General features: G+C 42.2%; 1 protein-coding gene across 1 annotated transcript in view; it reads right to left on the bottom strand.

The window, feature by feature from the left end:
• The window catches only part of rbm46 (RNA binding motif protein 46), a 31187-nt gene that overhangs the window by 6187 nt on the left and 4269 nt on the right, over positions 1-20731 (bottom strand). The gene's annotated exons all lie outside the window — the stretch shown is intronic.

Here is a 20731-nt window from a genome sequence, read left to right as displayed (position 1 = left end):
TATACCACACATCATAATAAAATAAGTGTTTTAAATCTTTAAACGAATAAAAAAAATATCGCAAGAGTTCGAGTTATGATCTGCGGAAGCGTATTGCTGCCACACTCAAAAAAAAAAAAATTGGCTTAGACTCAAGTAATTACGTGAAAAGATATTGTTAACAGAGTTATCACATTTTTACAATATATTTATCATGTAATAACATAACACGTAATTTCATGATATTTTCATGTGATAATGTGAAAACACCTTATCAAGAAATAACGTGAAAATATGGTTTAACGTCCTAGGCTAGGCTGCTTCCATTAAAAGCAGCCGGTCTCGCCTAGCCTACTGTAGAACTTGGGTCGAGCAAAAACACGGAGCAAAAACATGGCTGAATCCTGAATGACTCCTATTTGTATAAATAGGGGACTACATAGGCGGCAAAATGTAGTGTTTTTCCCTGCCATGGAAGTGCACTTGTATACTGAAGAGGAAGCAATTTGCATTACAGCCAGGAGGGCTGATAGAAGTGGCAAAACATTTTACTTTTTATCGTTTCTTTCACAACTTGAATGCGTTGAAACAAAAAATTATGACAAACTAACGCCACTTACACTAAAATATCGAGGGAAATTTGTAATAAAAACTTTACGGTCGGCAATTTCGACGCGGAAATTCTCGATCGGTCGGGTTACCGGAAACACACTTTTTTTTTTTTGCCTTACATGTATAGTTAGCTAAATAACCTTCTCCAACCTGATTTTTATCCTCTCAAAATCAGCATCGCAACTATACTAGCACTGTTCATTCATTATAATTTCATTTTTTGATAGATAGTTAATCAGCTTTTACCCCTTTCCTCCCGTGTCTCCTTTCCTCGCGACTCCTGGCTCCCTCGCTTCGCGCCTCTCAATTTTCCAAAACAACCAATCTCTGGCGTTATCTCGTGCTGCATTCGCCACAGTCGGACATTGGAAATTCGCGCACGTAAATGTCAAATTGGCCGTAATTTTTCTTTGAATTCGTCGCTGCCAACTGGGGTAGCAGCAGGGGTGGCAAGGCTTTCTTTTAGAGTGGCATATGCCACCCCGGTAGATCCGCCCATGGTTATTCACCCCCGAGCGCGCTGGAAACTGTTCCATTGGTATTCAGATTCAGTCGCGAGATGAGGTTGCCAGATCTCTCTATAAAAAGGTGACTTTGCGGTCTGAATCTGTGGAATATTCGTAAGCGAGGACTGGCAACCAGCAGTGGGTTGTGCACCAGCTGATCAGAACTCCAATGGAAAAGAAGCGTGTTAGTAACTGTTTATCTTGATTGGCTGTAACCTTGTAAGTGAAATGTTTTGCAACAATAGTGTTGTAGCCTGCCTACCCCCCCCCAAAAAAAAAAAAAAAAAAAAACTCTTCGGATCTACACGATTCACACAAGTGACCTATTTTGGGGCCAAAACGGCGAATTTCGCCGAAAGGTGAGGAGTTTGCATGTGTGATATACACAGGGCCGGTTCTGGAGGGGTAGCAACGGTAGCATTTGCACCCGGGACTGGTGTGGAGAGGGGCCCCAAAAAATAAGATAAAATAAAAAATAAAGAGTTCTCTCTGTTCCTGAATAAGTGCATTACAGACATCATCACCAGATTTGCGACAGTCAAGACACGACACATACAGTTTTAAGGTAGGACAAATGGTTACTTTTTAAGACAGCCCGCCGTGGCTGCAGGCTTATTTAATATAGCCCATTTAGTTAAAATAGTTGATGTAAAATGTTTATAGTTATAGTTATGTGATGGCTTTCCTGATTTAGACTGGTGTGTGTGTGTGGTTTTTTTTTTTGGGGGGGTGTTGCGCGATGTTGCACCCGGGTCCAGATTAGGGCAGAACCGGCCCTGTATATATATATATATATATATATATATATATATATATATATATGAATGTTTTCAAATTCAATTATGGTTTAAAATGTTTATAAACTTTAAGATAACAAATATATATCGTGAGCGATAACGGAGGTAACTGTAACAATATATTAGATTCCTCCTGACTCTATCTTTGACAATTTAAGTAAAACGTACCTTTGTGCTTTTTTGTTTTGATGTGCTCCTGGATGTTTCTAGCTCCTCTGTTTCCATAATTGATCATATCTGAGCACAGAATACACAGAACCTTTCCCGGCACGGCCACTTTTCGGATATGTTCCGTCAGGCACGTCGTCACAGTTTGTGTCCCTATCTGCATGGTAACGCTACTATCGAGCCATGCCCATCGGAAACAGTTCTTTATCCCGTTCGATTTATCGATTTCCCTGGCACGATCCTCATTTTTGCGGTCCAAAACTTTCACCATATTGGCGAAGTAACTTTGAAAACTAACCAAAATAACTAGAATTTGAGAAGTGATCAAAACCGTGTACGTATAGCTTGTTTCTCCGTGAATTGTAGAAGTGAGATGAAACTAGCGCCAAAACGTTGCTGGAAATCGTCGTGAGTTGTCGTTAGCATAAATATTGAAGAAAGCAATGACAATTTCTGTTATCACAGCTGCAACTAATTTTGCGATGAGCGTTGCCGAAAGCAGGGATGAGAATGAAAAATATTTAAAAAGTCTGAAAAAAGCCAGAGGTTTGGGGGCCGCAAGCACCCAGCGGGGCCCAGGGGCAGAGCCCCGGTGGGGGCCCAGGGGGCGGGAGCTAATGATTTTTGGCTATTTTTTTATTTATTTTTTTTACCCCAAAACCATTAATTTTATCAGCAAAAAGTTGCAATTTATTTGGAAATAAATTCCCCTTCTTGGTGGACTACCAGGTGAAAATAATTAATATGGTACAAGAGACTTGTTTTTAATCAATTCACATTTGATGATTAAAAAAAAAAATCAATGCACCTTTTAATATAAACAAGCTCTACAGTGGGCGGCACGGTGGTGTAGTGGTTAGCGCTGTCGCCTCACAGCAAGAAGGTCCTGGGTTCGAGCCCCGGGGCCGGCGAGGGCCTTTCTGTGCGGAGTTTGCATGTTCTCCCCGTGTCCGCGTGGGTTTCCTCCGGGTGCTCCGGTTTCCCCCACAGTCCAAAGACATGCAGGTTAGGTTAACTGGTGACTCTAAATTGAGCGTAGGTGTGAATGTGAGTGTGAATGGTTGTCTGTGTCTATGTGTCAGCCCTGTGATGACCTGGCGACTTGTCCAGGGTGTACCCCGCCTCTCGCCCGTAGTCAGCTGGGATAGGCTCCAGCTTGCCTGCGACCCTGTAGAAGGATAAAGCGGCTAGAGATAATGAGATGAGATGAAGCTCTACAGTATTAAATTTCTGCATTTAGCTATTCATGTCTTTGAATAATCCTTTAAAATGAAGTGCAAACCAGAAAAAAGTTCTATTATATAATTCTCTTAAGCTTTCTTCTGATGTTATCATGGTAGCAGGAGGTCTTGCATATTAAGCAGGCAACATTCAACATCACTCATCACTTCCCTTTCAACTGTTGTGTGTACTAACGAGGTTTTATCTGGACAGGATGTTGTGTAATGCAATACAGATACCATATGGTCAATCTGAAGATCGAGATGGTGATTTTCAATTAAAGAACAGGCACGTACAATTGGCATTACATATTGGAAATTTTTTTTAAATCAAAAACTAAGTTCATCTCGGCCTAAAAAATTTGGGCAGACGCTCCCGCGCGGCACATGCCAGCAATTCCCCCCCCCGTCCCCCTATGAAATGAGCAATAAGTAGGAGAGTTATACACGGTATCATACCTAAAATTTTATCAGAACTATAGATATGATACTATGATTCTCCCCAATATGCTACATTAGATAAGCTAACCCCATTTATAAAAGATACACACATATATGACGTGTATTTGATATATATGATGTATATTCATACATTGTTACTTTACGGAAATCTTCAATAAGTTTGGTCTTTTCATGCCAGCCTGTTGTAGACCTAAATATAATGCACATGAAATGACACTCCTCACCTCAACATGTCCTTTACAATCATTTAAGCCACCATGGGCAATGCTGAAACCACTGTTGCAAACGGTACATCGCGCGAAACTGTCATTATTGTTGACCCTTATTAGACAGGGAGATTCTTTTGTGTAATCTGAGGTGAAGTGGGTTTTGTATTTTCGTTTTTTGGGGCGCGCGCTCTCTCTCTGCCATGCCGATCCTGTAGGCTGCACTGACTGAACTGAAAATGTCGGTCCTCAAGAAAAGAGATAAAAGCCCGCCCACACTGAAAGCTGATTGGCTTATTTTGCTGAGTAACCCAATCAGGATGCTCTTTGTCTAGCATGCGCTACATGAACAGGCACACACGCAGTCTCTCTCTCGTGCTCCGTCATATGCGCACATTCTAAGATGCGCGATGCAGACATTACTGTTTCGCGTGCACGCTGTTGCTCGCTTGCTCTAGATTCCGGGAGATATTCTCCAATTTGCGAGCATCAGGGAGCCGCTATCATTATGCGGGAGACTCCCGGAACTTCCGGGAGACTCAGGATGTCTGCGTTATAAGGTGACCACAGATCGTTAACCATACACACACACACACCCCAAAAAATTTCTCAACGGATTTACATCGATCTCAAAAACGATCATTTTGGTCTGAAAAAGTCGGAAATCCGCCAATTGGCGGAAAATTCTCATCCCTGCGAAAGATGCTGGCGGGCGGTCGGTTGGTCCTGCCTGCTTGTGCCACCACAAGCCTCGCCTCGCGCTGACCCCCCGAAATTTTCTCAACGGATTTACACGTTTCACAAAAATGACATTTTCAGCGGGAAAAACTCAGAATTCCGCGGATCCGCGGAAAATTCTCATCTCTGATTTATTCATAACTTTGTAGCTAAAAAAGCAGCAGCAGGTTTAAAGTGCTGATGACACGTTTTTGACATCTTTGGCGATGTTTTATAACATAAAAAGTAATTCCCGATGATCCATATATTAATTCACGAAGGCGCCTATTTTACAAGTTATGATAAAAAACGCGGCTATTTGGGCAAATTTGACGGGGCTGCAGCACCCAGGAGACGAAGGAGGAGCTATATGACGTCAGCGAAAGAACCTTCCTCCTCACTTACCAGTTTGTTGTTGATGCGGCAGGTGTTCAGTTTATCATTATTAGTATTTTTATTAGACATTATTATACATACACATATATATATATATATATATATATATATATATATATGTATGTATATAGTTATTATGCCTTCACGTTGTGTTACCGGCTTTTGCTCCAAAACTCACAAGGATGGGGTAAGTTTATTCAAGTTTCCCAGAGATCCCGAGCTGCATGCGAAGTGGGTGAAGCAAGTCAGGCGCACTCGTGACAAGTGGGAGCCCTCACCAACATCCGTCCTGTGCTCTGAACACTTCGATTTGGATTGTTTTGACACCCTTCCCAGCTTAAAGGAATCTCTTGGGTGTTCAGTTCAGCACAAACGTGTGGTGCCTACACAGTGCTGCCAGATTGGGAGGTTTCCCGCCCAGTTGGGCGGTTTCAAGTGCATTTTGGTGGGTTTTGAACATATTTTGGGCTGGAAAACGTCAGCAGTATCTGTTGCCAGATACCGCTGAAGTTTTCCAGCCCAAAATATGTTCAAAACCCACCAAAATGCACTTGAAACCGCCCAACTGGGCGGGAAACCTCCCAAACTGGCAACACTGCCAGTATTCCGGAGGGGGTCTACTAGTAGCTATGCCGGATCCAAAGACAGTCCTCCTGTCAGAACATGTGTTGTGAAACGACATAAGATAAAGGTACGTAGAGCTATAGATTCTACATGATAATCATAAATGTAATCATAAAGTCGGCGTGATATCAGTCATGTATTTGCTTGTGAAGGCTTGCGGCTTTCATGTAACTGCCGCCTAGCAACGAGAGGCAAAGGGTAAAGAGGGTAGACTATCATAGATTCTATTCGGAAGAGATCAACACAATTCTAGACTCCCAGAAGAGGAAGAGCTAGCACTAGAGAGTTCACCGGTGTTTTCATGCGCCATTTCCATTGAGTAGAACCAGAGTAGAACAGCCAGTGAACCGCAGCGTGTTCTTCCGCTGACGTCACAACATGGCCGCGAGCCACGGACCCAGTTTTCTTGCGCTGTGCAATTAAAAGTTGGATATTCGTGTAACAACAGCTTCTTTTCACGTAATTATAACAGAAATCTAACATGTTTGCCATGTTGTATAGTTTATTTAAGAAATTGCATAGAGTCATGTTCGTGTCATCAGCCCTTTAAACACAGAGCGCTGGGAAAACAGCACTTTGTGCATGCAGGAAAGCCCAAATTACCCTGGATCACGATGGAAAAAGCCCAAATTCAGAAATACAGGGTGTAGCCCAAATTATGTAATTGAAAGGCCTGATAAGTATAATTTAAATACTAGCATCTGTAATATGAATATTGCTGAGTGTTTAGCATTAAGTTGCCTTGTTAAAAATATATCATTTGTGATCCTCCGTTACAAAACCATTCAGAAGTCACAAGTCACATTTCTGAGAAAAATGGGGAAATACATTGTGTGGGCTAAATTATTCAAATTTTATATTTTGGCATAATACATGGATTAAAGCAAAAAAAAAAATCATCTGACTGAAAACAAAAGCTCCATGTCGTTGGCCCCTACCATGTCAGTGATGCGTCAAATTTTAAACGCCGTGTTGTCCATTATCCCCTCGGCCCCTACTTATAGTACATTTACATAATTTTAACAATGACTAAAGCTAAGGCAAGACTTTACCATTGTCATTATTGGCTGTTCATGATGAAACATCAAGTTTTCAGCGCAAAGTGCAAATTTATTTCAACAATACTTTAGTAATGCACAACAGTGGTTCAGAGAAAAGTGCAAGTGCAGTCGAACTTGAACCATGCTTTCAGAAGAGTGGAACAGAAAGAAAAATAGGAAAATCTGTTGAAATAAAGCCAGGAAACAAGAAAAGTAAAGTGAAAGTTCACTTTTTCTGCTTCTTCGCAGTGAAGCCAAAGGCATCTAGTTTGGCAACACCTGATTCCTGTTTTTGTTTCTTTTTCCTTGGCACAGTAGCAGGAGCTTGCCATTACCGCCCATTTCATTTCGCCAAGCCCATCTCCACTTATTCTTTACCGTTTTGTCGATGTCTGACACATCTGTGCCTTCATTTAAAAGAAGCGCGTCCATGCTGGCAAAACCGAAAGTAATTTGACACGCTCTAGTGATGGAAATCGAAGGGCCTATGTCAGGTGAAATATGGCCTTATACGCAGTACTCGAGTTGAGGGGGGGGATGTGGGGGGATGGCATCCCCCTTCTGAAATAAAAATCTCAAATCATCCCCCTTATAAAACGGCCATCGCCCCATCACATCCCTTGGGCCATTTTACCAATTAATGTGGAAATTAGCCTACTATTATTTTAACAAATATTACTACCATTTCAACATTAGAGGCTTTGCGCAGTGATAGCCTACATGTAGCCGGATAAAAAAGACGCATATTTATTTATTCGGTTGCACCTCTCATTCACACCTATATGGAGGTTTCAGTCACTGAAAACAGCTACTTTTGCAAACTCTGGGCAGAGTGGAGATTTCTGAAAACTCCATCTTCAGACACTCGTGTAAATCAGGAAAACGAAGCAACAGCGGACAAGAGGGCGTGCGCGAATATAATGAGTCATAGGTGTGAATCTTTCACCGAATGCCAATTGTCCCAGTTCTTCATGAAATCGCACGTGCACGCACAAATTCATTAGGTTAACTTTCAAATAACTGTTCTTGTGCACTTGCGACACCGGAGCCACTTTCCTGAATTTTGAGCTTCAGAGTATTCGCTTCTTTATCTATTTAATAAATTAATTTGTCACATACATTAAATTACTAATGTAAAACATTAGTAGCCTATTTAAACAATAGCTGTTTTCTCCACTGTTTTCCGACCTTTTGTGCTTAGTGAATGAGACACTTCATTACACTCCACTGACCGACTTCCAATTCCGGACTTTTTTGAAAATGTAAAATATAGGCCTACGAGATGGTTTTTTGGGACTTAATTCGCGTTGGTCCTTCACTATTAATTTTTGAGACTGACGAGGCACTAAAGACTGTGGAATTATTTTCTCCTTACTATGAAGCTTGTCATCTTAAACAAGTGTCGGGAAATCTTGCAGCCCGACTCTGCAGCCTCCAATGTTTAAGTGAACTGCTGAAACCATAATGTTTAAAGATTAAATCGTAGGCTAATCAAACCAAAGAAAAACACAGCCTTTCCCAGAGATGCCTACTGCAAATTTTGAATTTCAGTATTCTTGAAAACATTTTTCAGTATTTTGGAATGACTTTCAGTAACATTAATTTATGCGCATTTCCATTATAAAGAGGTATATATACCAATATGTTTAACATTTAAATTATTAAAAAGAACTGTTTTGTGTGAATTGAATAAACAAAACGCGAGCAGCCATCTCAACTGAATTTCCACTCAACAAATTTCTAGAGCATACAATATATCACATTTTTATAAATACAATAGTGTTCCCTGTTTGCAGACATTACGGTTGACTACCAATCATTGGTATTGAATTTTTTAAGACTTTATAATAATTCCGTACAGAATAACACTGTTTGCCGTAACATTGTATTTACGTAACTTTTCCGTACAAAATACGGCCAATCCGTACTAGTAGGCATCTCTGCTTTCCAGAACGTTGTCTGCCGAAGCCTGTTTAACCTACAAAAGGCTTAATAGCATAGATCTTGCTGCGGCTTCAACAGGGCTGTTTAGATTTTTCACCTGATCACCTTTCAATAGGCAAATATCATTATTATTATTATTACTACTACAATAGGCCTAGTATTAGTAGTAGGCAAGTAGTTGCCTAGTAATAGGACAGCCAAATTGTTTCATCAGTGCAGCCGCCGTTAAAAGGAAACTGATGCGGAGCGCCGCGGCTCGCCTCGGGGTGAATCGTGTCCCGAGGCGCGGGGCTGGCCCGCCCTGGCAGCGCTGGTTCGTTAGGGAGAGGGCAGAGGTCGCTGGCTGCCAAGTTTGGAGAGGCTGGGACCTCCCCTGGCCGAGTTACGAACGTCCAAAGTCGGGCTGGAGCCGCCGATAGAAACGAAACTCAAGCCAAGCACCGCGGCTCGCTGCCTATGCCGAGCCTCCCCGGGACTAGACAGTAGCGGAGGCTGTATTTATTTATTTAGGCCTATCGAGCGCAACAACTTATTCCTTTACATATACTCAAACATAGCACAAGAAAGGGTTCAACAACAGGCAATCACAGCAGCTTGGTGAAGTTCTAAATCACATCGGTGTCAGACCTATGGGCCTACCCCCCCTTTTCCTCGGATCTGCATCACTCTCATTATTGATCTTTAGCGCTCCCAGTTGATGGAAATCCGTCGTAGCGACGGAAAACTTTAATCCATGATAATATCAGAGTAGGGCGGCAAGGTGATGTAGTGGTTAGCGCTGTCGCCTCACAGCAAGAAGGTCCGGGTTTGAGCCCCGTGGCCGGCGAGGGCCTTTCTGTGTGGAGTTTGCATGTTCTCCCCGTGTCCGCGTGGGTTTCCTCCGGGTGCTCCGGTTTCCCCCACAGTTCAAAGACATGCAGGTTAGGCTAACTGGTGGCTCTAAATTGACCGTAGGTGTGAATGTGAGTGTGAATGGTTGTCTGTGTCTATGTGTCAGCCCTGTGATGACCTGGCGACTTGTCCAGGGTGTACCCCGCCTCTCGCCCGTAGTCAGCTGGGATAGGCTCCAGCTTGCCTGTGACCCTGTAGAACAGGATAAAGCGGCTACAGATAATGAGATGAATGAGATGAGAATATCAGAGTATCATATCTACAATTTCATGTTTTGAATTAATTTTGCAGAAATTCATATCTTAAAACCTTTAAAATATACTTCTGAGATGTATTCAAATCCTGATAGAAATTCATTAAAAAACAATCTCATCTCATCTCATTATCTCTAGCTGCTTTATCCTGTTCTACAGGGTCGCAGGCAAGCTGGAGCCTATCCCAGCTGACTACGGGCGAAAGGCGGCGTACACCCTGGATAAATCGCCAGGTCATCACAGGGCGTTAAAAAACAATAATACATTTAATTTATTGTTATTTATTTATATTATTATTAATTATTATTTATTATTTCCACCCCCCCACACACACACACTCACCTCCCCCATCACCATTGCACTTACTCATACCGCGTTTTGTATATACTGCAAATATCTATACCATAGCATACCACTGCACTCTAGTACATTTATATCACACATTTGTACATGGCGGCATGGTGGTGTAGTGGTTAGCGCTGTTGCCTCACAGCAAGAAGGTCCTGGGTTCGGGGCCAGCGAGGGACTTTCTGTGCGGAGTTTGCATGTTCTCCCCATGTCCGCGTGGGTTTCCTCCGGGTGCTCCGGTTTCCCCCACAGTCCAAAGACATGCAGGTTAGGTTAACTGGTGACTCTAAATTGACCGTAGGTGTGAATGTGAGTGTGAATGGTTGTCTGTGTCTATGTGTCAGCCCTGTGATGACCTGGCGACTTGTCCAGGGTGTACCCCGCCTTTCGCCCGTAGTCAGCTGGGATAGGCTCCAGCTTGCCTGCGACCCTGTAGAAGGATAAAGCGGCTACAGATAATGAGATGAGATGAGACATTTGTACATACTGTAAATATATATCATATCATTATAGCATTCCATATACTGTAATTCCTGTAGATTTATATTTGTATATTACACTTATGTTATTTACTGCTATGCACTTCTGGTTAGATGCAATCTGCATTTCGTTGCCTTGTACCTGTGACATGTGCAATGACAATAAAGTTTAATCTAATCTAATTTAAATAAAAGAGCAATAAACGCCATTCAGACTCTGTACCACTGATGGAAGAGGAGGAGCAGCCGATAGGAGAAATACGGGAAAGGGTAATTGGAGATACGCGATCAGCTGTCAGACGAGCGTGGAAGAAAAAAAAAAGGAAAAACATGAGAGTCCAGAAATGCAGCCCCGCAGCAGGAAAAGAGCTCTTAGTACAAAACAAAGTCCAAAAGTTCAAAGTGCTTCCGCCTCGGAAGAAACGCACTCTCAGTCCCAAAACAAGAGGTAAGGTTATCCACTGAAAGTGCGAAGTAACTCCGCAGTGCACAATCCCGCGCCGAATGAATATCCGAGTGGCATAATATAGAGCCATGGTTGAGCTGATGAGAGACAGGTGTGCTGGCCGCAGTGCAGGGAAGGCTCAGGGGAAAGCCAGGGAATAGAGTAAAAAAAAACAAACAAAAAAACGGTCAGGACCTAGATGTTCCTGGCTGGCTCGTGACTGTACCCCCTGCCCCCCACCACGGACACCTCCAAGCATCCTAGACGGGGCCTCTGAGTTTTTGTGGTGGAAGTCCCTGATAAATGAGGAGTCCAAGATGAAGTGTCCTGGGACCCAACACCTCTCCTCTGGGCCATATCCCTTCCAATCCACCAGGTACTACAACCCCCCACCTCGCCGACGGGCTTTTAGCAACTTCTTGACGGTGTAGGCCTCACCTCCATTGATGAACCGGGGGGGTTGGAGACCAGGGGTCTGAGTTGAGAGCATTGGAAGGAAGGATGAACATGACACATGGACCTAGGTAACTTCAGCCTGACAGTAGTGGGGTTGATAACTTTGGAAATGGGAAAAGAACGAACAAATCTGGGTGCCAGCTTACGGGAGGGGATTTGAAGGGGAAGGTTGGCAGTGGATAACATAACCCTTTGTCTGAGATGGTAGACTGGGGCTGGTGTGTGGTGTCGGTCCACCTTTCTCTTATACAGTATAATTGGCTGGAGTGTAGCAGATGATGCCTGGCATGTGCCCACACCCTGCAACAACATCAAATGAAGGCCTGGGCTGAAGGGACAGATGCTTCCTCCTCTTGTTCGGGAAAGAAAGGTGGCTGATACCCGAGACAACACTGGAATGGGGTCAATCCAGTAGAGGATGATGGGAGGTTATTGTGTGCGTACTCAATCCAAGGCATGGCCTGGCTCCAGAAAGATGCGTCGTCTGAAGTCAAGCATCGTAGGGCGACCTCTAGGCTCTGGTTGGTGCGCTCGGCCTGACCATTAGTCTCAGGGTGGTAACCTGAGGAAAGGCTAGGGGTGGCTCCAATTAGTTTAGAGAACTCTTTCCAAAAGTGAGCAGAAAACTGAGGACTCCTGTTGGAAATGATGTCCAGTGGCAGGCCATGGATCCTGAAAACATGGTTAATAAGGAGCTCAGCAGTCTCTTTAGCAGATGGCAGCTTGGGGAGAGGGACAAAATGAGCCACTTTAGAGAAATGATCAACAATATTTAGAATACAGGTGTCACCCTTGGAACTGGGGAGACCAGTGATGAAATCCACGGTAATGTGGGACCAGGGATGATGAGGTACAGCGCACGGGTGTGCCTCCCAAAGGGGAAGGCAGTATGACGGCATGCCTGTCACTACAGTTGAATATGTGGTCTGACTACCATACCAACGAGCCTGGCTTTTTGGTATTGTGGTTTGGCACCCCGTAGACCTGGATTCAAGGCAGGATAAGGTGACTGTTCTCTCACTTCAGTACTATATATATATATATATATATATATATATATATATATATATATATATATATATATATATATATATATACACACACACACACACACACGTAAATATTCTACACTGTAACCAGTATAACACAGTATAACACAGTACAACCCCGATTCCAAAAATGTTGGGACAAAGTACAAATTGTAAATAAAAACAGAATGCAATGATGTGGAAGTTTCAAAATTCCATATTTTATTCAGAATAGAACATAGATGACATATCAAATGTTTAAACTGAGAAAATGTATCATTTAAAGAGAAAAATTAGGTGATTTTAAATTTCATGACAACAACACATCTCAAAAAAGTTGGGACAAGGCCATGTTTCCCACTGTGAGACATCCCCTTTTCTCTTTACAACAGTCTGTAAACGTCTGGGGACTGAGGAGACAAGTTGCTCAAGTTTAGGGATAGGAATGTTAACCCATTCTTGTCTAATGTAGGATTCTAGTTGCTCAACTGTCTTAGGTCTTTTTTGTCGTATCTTCCGTTTTATGATGCGCCAAATGTTTTCTATGGGTGAAAGATCTGGACTGCAGGCTGGCCAGTTCAGTACCCGGACCCTTCTTCTACGCAGCCATGATGCTGTAATTGATGCAGTATGTGGTTTGGCATTGTCATGTTGGAAAATGCAAGGTCTTCCCTGAAAGAGACGTCGTCTGGATGGGAGCATATGTTGCTCTAGAACCTGGATATACCTTTCAGCATTGATGGTGTCTTTCCAGATGTGTAAGCTGCCCATGCCACACGCACTAATGCAACCCCATACCATCAGAGATGCAGGTTTCTGAACTGAGTGCTGATAACAACTTGGGTCGTCCTTCTCCTCTTTAGTCTGAATGACACGACGTCCCTGATTTCCATAAAGAACTTCAAATTTTGATTCGTCTGACCACAGAACAGTTTTCCACTTTGCCACAGTCCATTTTAAATGAGCTTTGGCCCAGAGAAGACGTCTGCGCTTCTGGATCATGTTTAGATACGGCTTCTTCTTTGAACTATAGAGTTTTAGCTGGCAACGGCGGATGGCACGGTGAATTGTGTTCATGGAAATATTCCTGACCCCATTTTGTGATTTCCAATACAGAAGCATGCCTGTATGTGATGCAGTGCCGTCTAAGGGCCTGAAGATCACGGGCACCCAGTATGGTTTTCCGGCCTTGACCCTTTCGCACAGAAATTCTTCCAGATTTTGATGATATTATGCACTGTAGATGATGATATGTTCAAACTCTTTGCAATTTTACACTGTCAAACTCCTTTCTGATATTGCTCCACTATTTGTCGGTGCAGAATTAGGGGGATTGGTGATCCTCTTCCCATCTTTACTTCTGAGAGCCGCTGCCACTCCAAGATGCTCTTTTTATACCCAGTCATGTTAATGACCTATTGCCAATTGACCTAATGAGTTGCAATTTGGTCCTCCAGCTGTTCCTTTTTTGTACCTTTAACTTTTCCAGCCTCTTATTGCCCCTGTCCCATTTTGAGATGTGTTGCTGTCATGAAATTTCAAATGAGTCAATATTTGGCATGAAATTTCAAAATGTCTCACTTTCGACATTCGATATGTTGTCTACCGTAAAATACCAAATAATAGCCGAGTTCCAATTAACCGCCGAGTTCCCTTTAACGGCCGGGTGTACGCGTGTGTTGTGACAAATAAAGGCCGGTTCCGAATACTCGCCGGGGTCTAAAAAAAAAAAAAAAAAAGCGTCCGAACGTTCTATCTAGAATCTTGAGGCCCAGCACTTTTCTGGTTTTCTGGTGTTTAAACGATTTTGCATTGCATAGTTTTCTACCGAAACAATATGAATGAATGAATGAATGAATGAATGAAATTATTTCTATAATACTGTTTACAACATTTTGTTACGCAGGGGTGATAGCGTTCCGGCGCGCCGCGCCGGATTTCCGGCGCGCCATGGCTGGGGAAAAAAAAAAAAAATCTAGTTCGCCCATTGTCCTGTGTCATTCTGAGATGCGCAGATAGACAGTAAAGGGAATTCGGAATTCCCTTTACTGTCTATCTGCGCATCTCAGAATGACACGTAACTTACACGTAACTTACGTGATAATAAACATGCCATTTCAGTGTTATAATCTTGGTCTACCGTAATATTTCTTGAGGAATGCAACTCCGTAACTTTTGACAGATGTCTCAGCCAATTACGTTTGACATGGGTGTGTGGGATATCACTTACGTCATCGAATGAGGAATACCCCTTTGGGTATACCCAACGAAAGCCAGCGTGTGTGGTGACATTGAGGACTGCGGGTTTCCGAAGTTGGACTGCTGCTTCTGTTAAACGACCTAAATTGCCGAATGCATGCGTCAAAGCACACACTGAGTTTTATTAAAGACCTTATACCATTTCACTTGCCCTTACCCATTTGGATCTAGAAGACGCTTTACAAAAAAGGTGAGAGCGTTCTAACATGCATTTCAGTCTGCTCGCGGCCAATCTAATCCAAGGGGCCTTTTCAACAAGTAATCTGTCGTGCAAGTTGGGCAGAAGCACGCGTCAGGCAGGCAACATGTAGGCCTACAAGTCAGTAACCTATTCAGCTAACTTTCATCCAAACTTTAAGTTTTCTACGGGGTCGAGCCACCGTACCAACTCACTCAGGGAATAGGCTCATATCCGCCAAATGGGGAGACGTCTTGGAGAGAAACGTGAGAATGCAAGATGACAGTATGTAGCCACTGCAGGTCACTTATTTTTCAGCATAAGAAAAAACCTTTGGTTTGACACTTCGCACCCTAATTATGTTGCTTCAACGTCGCGCCCTCCATGCAATTTCAGATTGACAGACATCGCGAAGCGCAAAGGGTGGAGGCTGCATGGGTGAGGGTGACAGCAAGTGACCATAACTTTGCAGAGTAATTAAATCACAGTGCTGCGCACAGACAATGGTGTGGTTTCTTGATTATTTTGTAAAGCATGCACTTAACTAGTCATTAACAGGAAAAGGTGTGTGATTTATCCTTTATCCACCCCGACTGTGCCATGCGAAGATGCATTCTGCGCGTCTTCAAAATTCCCCGAAGTCGGCACCGTGCTATCTGTAATCTAACTCTAAACAAACTGTAAGTTATACTGGTTAAAAGTAGGCCTATCTGAGAATGATTTTTTCCCCGTTTTGAGGTAGATTTTGGGGAAGGTGTTTGTGAAGAAGGAATTAATCGCCTGTTCCAAATAGCCACCTAGTCTCTAATACGCGCCGGGTCTCTTACGTGATTGAGACAAATAATAGCCCGGGCTATTATTTGGTATTTTACGGTATGTTCTATTGTGAATACAATATCAGTTTTTGAGATTTGTAAATTATTGCATTCCGTTTTTATTTACAATTTGTACTTTGTCCCAACTTTTTTGGAATCGGGGTTGTACATTTTTTGCATGGCTTCAAACTTTATGTGATTTGGGTTGGATTCCAACTTTACAATGTTTAGTTTTTTAGTTTCCTTTTCAAGAAAATAATTTTGCTCTGGAATTTTTTTTTTTTTCCATTTTGAACAACTAACCCTACCTTATTCTAGTATAAGAAAACAACAGATTTCTCTGTTGAATGTTCAATACTTTAAGTTTGATTTATTTGAATTTGAATTATAAATTTCAATTTGAATCATGAGGAATTAGTATTATGTGTAATTTGAATTATGAGGTATTAGAATTTGAATTAAGACAAATGTTTGTGACAAATGTTTGTGACAAAGTTTTATTGTCTTTTTCAGTGTTGACAAATAAACAATTTGTTACAATTTCCCTCTCAGATAGCCTCAGAATGTCCCATTGGAGCCTCAATTTTTCAAAGGCTTTGCACGGCCACCATGGTGAGCACCCTCATACTAAATTTTTGTAGAAAAACCCCTGAGAGTGTTTCTGGAAACGAACTACAGATAGAGATGAAAGTGGAGCAAAGAAAAAAATCCTGAACTTTTGAAAGTCAAACTAAGATGGGGGGGCGGGGCAACGTCCCCTGAAAAAATGTTTATAACATAGCATGCAAAACCCTGCATTCTAGTGCATTTTAGTACTTATTTTCACTAAAACAAGTTTTAACTTTTAAGCCTTTTTCTTTCATGTACACTGTACTCGAGTTGAGGGGGGATGGGGGGGGATGCCATCCCCCCTGGAATAAAAAATGGTCAAAATCATGCCCCCTCTAAAACGGGCATCCCCCCTCCCTTCCCTTGAGCAATTTTATCAATAAATGTGGACATTACTTCTATTTAACACTGGAATTAGAAATGCCATTCCACGTAGCTTTGCTGAAACTGAGCATACAATAAGCTACCGCGAGAGAGGGCACGCGCAAGCGAAGCGTTTGAGGAGGTGACATTCAGTTGGGGTTCCATTATTTTTTATTTAATTCGGCGTCAGTGACAGCAGCGGATTGCAGCATCATGGCCAAGCGGAGTGGACAGCAAGACCTAAGCAAGTTCGGATTTAAGATCGCAAGAAAAAACATTTCAGGAGGTAAGTCAAGAGTTACGAATATCAGTCACACTTTCTGTGAGCCCACTATCATGCTGTAAAGTTACCGATATGTAGCCTAATTTGTGGGCGGCAGATAACAACACAGCTATCATAATGAATGTTAGTTTGGAGTCTAGCCAGCTATCGATAGCTTACTCAGGTTCGTGTTAGCTTTGATTTCTTGTATAAGGCCATTAATTTAATCAGCCTGGACGTTCGTTTGTTATTCTTCAGGCAACAAAAAGTGTTATTCAAGACAGGAAGGCTAAAATAAATGACACTAGCAGTTTTGAAGGCTTCATTGCCTCATTAGAGAGCCAGTCACAACATGTAAGGCAGAGCAGAATTGGTGTAGGACTCGACAAAGTGTCTGCTAAAATGCAGCTTTTTTTTTCTTCGTCATAGGCTCTTCTTCTGTCTCCTCAATGGGCCTTTTCCCCTTTCTAAAGAAACTTTCCAAAGATGCCTGCTTTTAACTCATTTTGCTAGCTTGTATCCAGTATGTATCAAAGTGCTGGTATGTATTGAAGCAAAGTATCAAAGTATCCAAGGCAGCTCCTTGGTAACCGTCAACGTTAAGGTGTCACGTGACCTAGATAACAGCGGGAATCAACGTTACAGAAAGAATCCGGTCATTTTTCAAAGCTCAAATCCTCGTTCAGATAATAAATAAATAAGAAATAACATTATAATTATATTTAATTAAATTATCTTATCCACTGCTCTTTATTCCAGATGACAGTCAGCAGCAACTGCAACACAGTGTGACAGGAGCTGGAGGACCCGGAGTGTGAGACAATACAGGAGCAGGAGCAAGCAGGAGAACCAACAGCTGAAGAGCTGAAGATTTACAATTTACTGTTGCTTGTTTTAGCTTATTGGTTACCTACCTACCTCTGTATTTAACTCAATGTTCCCAATGTTCAGCTTAGAATAAAAATTCTATTGACTTGATATGAAAAGATTCAGTTGTTCATTTACATTGCCTGCTGAGGTTTTAATAAATTATTTACCAAACGATTTAAAAGGAGCCTACCATGACTATGAAGTTGCACTTCAAATTTGTCATCTGCATTTCACCCTAATATGGAGAATGTGGTAGGTATGTCAGCCAGGAGACTGACTAAATATGACACATGACATCCACACTGTGCATGTTTTACAGTAAAATACCAGTGTATTATGTTTTTTACAACAATAAAAAGGGTACACAGTGTGTACTACACACTTTATCAGCACAAAATACTGTATGTCTGGTAAATGAACAAGGTCCACAGACCTACGTTGTGTGCAAACCCTCCTAAAAGCAAACCAGTTTCCCACCGACGGACCGACCGATGGGTCGACACGCGACTAAAAATTTCACCATCCCCCCTGGTTTGATTTTACAACTCGACCACTGCATGTACATTAATGATTAACATGTCAAAAACATCAAATTTAATTCCCCTAGTTAATGAGTAATTTTCAGGAGCGCATTTAGAAAACGCGGTGATTTTCCTGCTACACAGTTCATTACTTTGAAAAAAATCAGACAGTTGAAGGTAAACTCAGCAAAATCCCAAAACAGTACTGTTAAAAAGTAAAGGTCTGTTAGAGTTTCTAAAGCTTTCAGGTTTCAATGTTGGGGACACTGAGCCTCGTTTATCAATATTTTAGTATAGCTGTGCGTTTGCATAAGCTAAAATGAACTAAACATTTCCAATTCATATTTATGCGAGTTGAAGCCAATTGTTTACATTAGTTCATATTGTCTCATCTCATCTCATTATCTCTAGCCGCTTTATCCTTCTACAGGGTTGCAGGCAAGCTGGAGCCTATCCCAGCTGACTATGGGCGAAAGGCGGGGTACACCCTGGACAAGTTGCCAGGTCATCACAGGGCTGACACATAGACACAGACAACCATTCACACTCACATTCACACCTACGGTCAATTTAGAGTCACCAGTTAACCTAACCTGCATGTCTTTGGACTGTGGGGGAAACCGGAGCACCTGGAGGAAACCCACGTGGACACGGGGAGAACATGCAAACTCCGCACAGAAAGGCCCTCGCCGGCCCCGGGGCTCGAACCCAGGACCTTCTTGCTGTGAGGCGACAGTGCTAACCACTACACCACCGTGCCGCCTAGTTCATATTGTCTGTAAATTTAAACACACCAATGAATATCAGATTTCTCATGTAAATCAGGGGCGTAGCGAGGATTTTTCAAGGGGGGGGTCACACACTGACTGGCAGCCTGAGTACATTATGTAACAAAAAATAATTCCCATTGCTAGTTTTAGGCAGCTTAGAAACCGGCTCTTCCATTATTGCTGTTTCTTCCACGTTTTCTTGATGCTGTGTTCTAGAAACGGCACTAAAACTTAGCTTCGAAACCACAAAATGCAACTTTGATGGAAAAAATATATAATAAATTGCTTACCTCTCTTCACGTCAAAAGAAGGAGACGTGAAGAGAGGTAAGCAATTTATTATATATTTTTTCCATCAAAGTTGCATTTTGTGGTTTCGAAAGCTTGAACATGCTTTCTAGTGCGATTGTGTTGTGCTTGCGCAGAACAGTGTCAGTCCTGCACGCCTTAGCTCATGCACCTGAAGGCGTGCCTTGGGCGCGCGTGCCAAACGAGCTCCGGCACACACACCGTTAATAAAGAACACCTGTCTTTAATCAATGAACTATGTCTGGGCTATTTAAGGACTGCGCCCATGCAAGGACGATGCGAAGTATTACACTGCGTCTAGGAACGCGAAAAATCCGAAAAATACATTTTTCCATTCGGAAAACCGGAGATTTTCAAGAGTTTTCTCAAATATCTGGATTTCCAGGTAAATCCGGAAGACTTTCATCTATATACAGAGTACCAAACTGCATGCACTTGGTTGACAAAATGCTTTACACAAATAAAACCATGGGGTTCAACACGGCACTAAAGATTCATTTACTGCTTTCACATTTAGACATGTTCTGTGCAAATCTCAGTGCAGTGATGAAGCGGGTCAAAGATCTCGAGACACTGCGATGATGGAGACATGGCAACAGGATCTAATTTTAGTGCATTAGTTCTGTCTAGCTCAAACACATTCATTCAATAAAATTCATAATATGTTTTTCTCCAAATTCCTAGACGATACAAACAATCTGAGTTCAGTCTGAAGATCGTCATAATCAGCAAAAATTTCTGTGGTAGCAACACTTTTAGAAAAACAACAACAACAACAACATTGTTTTCCAGTGTTATGAGTCAAATTCAAATTGAACCACAGTCTAACACACACACACACACACACACACCACTTCATTCTCCACCCCAATCAGATAGACACTAATCACTAACACACAGCACACTGACAGGGCCAAAACACTAAATTACTCCATGTAAGAATTACAACATAATTAAAACACAGAAGTCATAATTAATTATATTATATATCATGACATACCCTGTGTCCGAAATCGCTCACTCGTTCACTACTCCCTACTTACTATATAGGGAATTACTATATAGAGGACTGTATAGTGAGCGCATTGGTAAAATGAAAAAACGCTTTCGGACACTAGTCCGTCGCGCTGGTATTTACGTCATTACTGTCGCACAATTAAAACGTGCCGGATCAGCCGGCTGGTGGGTTTTCAAAATAACAAAT

This window comes from Neoarius graeffei, chromosome 18, assembly GCF_027579695.1.
Source record: "Neoarius graeffei isolate fNeoGra1 chromosome 18, fNeoGra1.pri, whole genome shotgun sequence".
Classification (NCBI taxonomy): domain Eukaryota; kingdom Metazoa; phylum Chordata; class Actinopteri; order Siluriformes; family Ariidae; genus Neoarius; species Neoarius graeffei.
The sequence above is the reverse complement of the archived record's forward strand: the minus strand, read 5'-3'. Positions and strand labels throughout refer to the sequence as shown.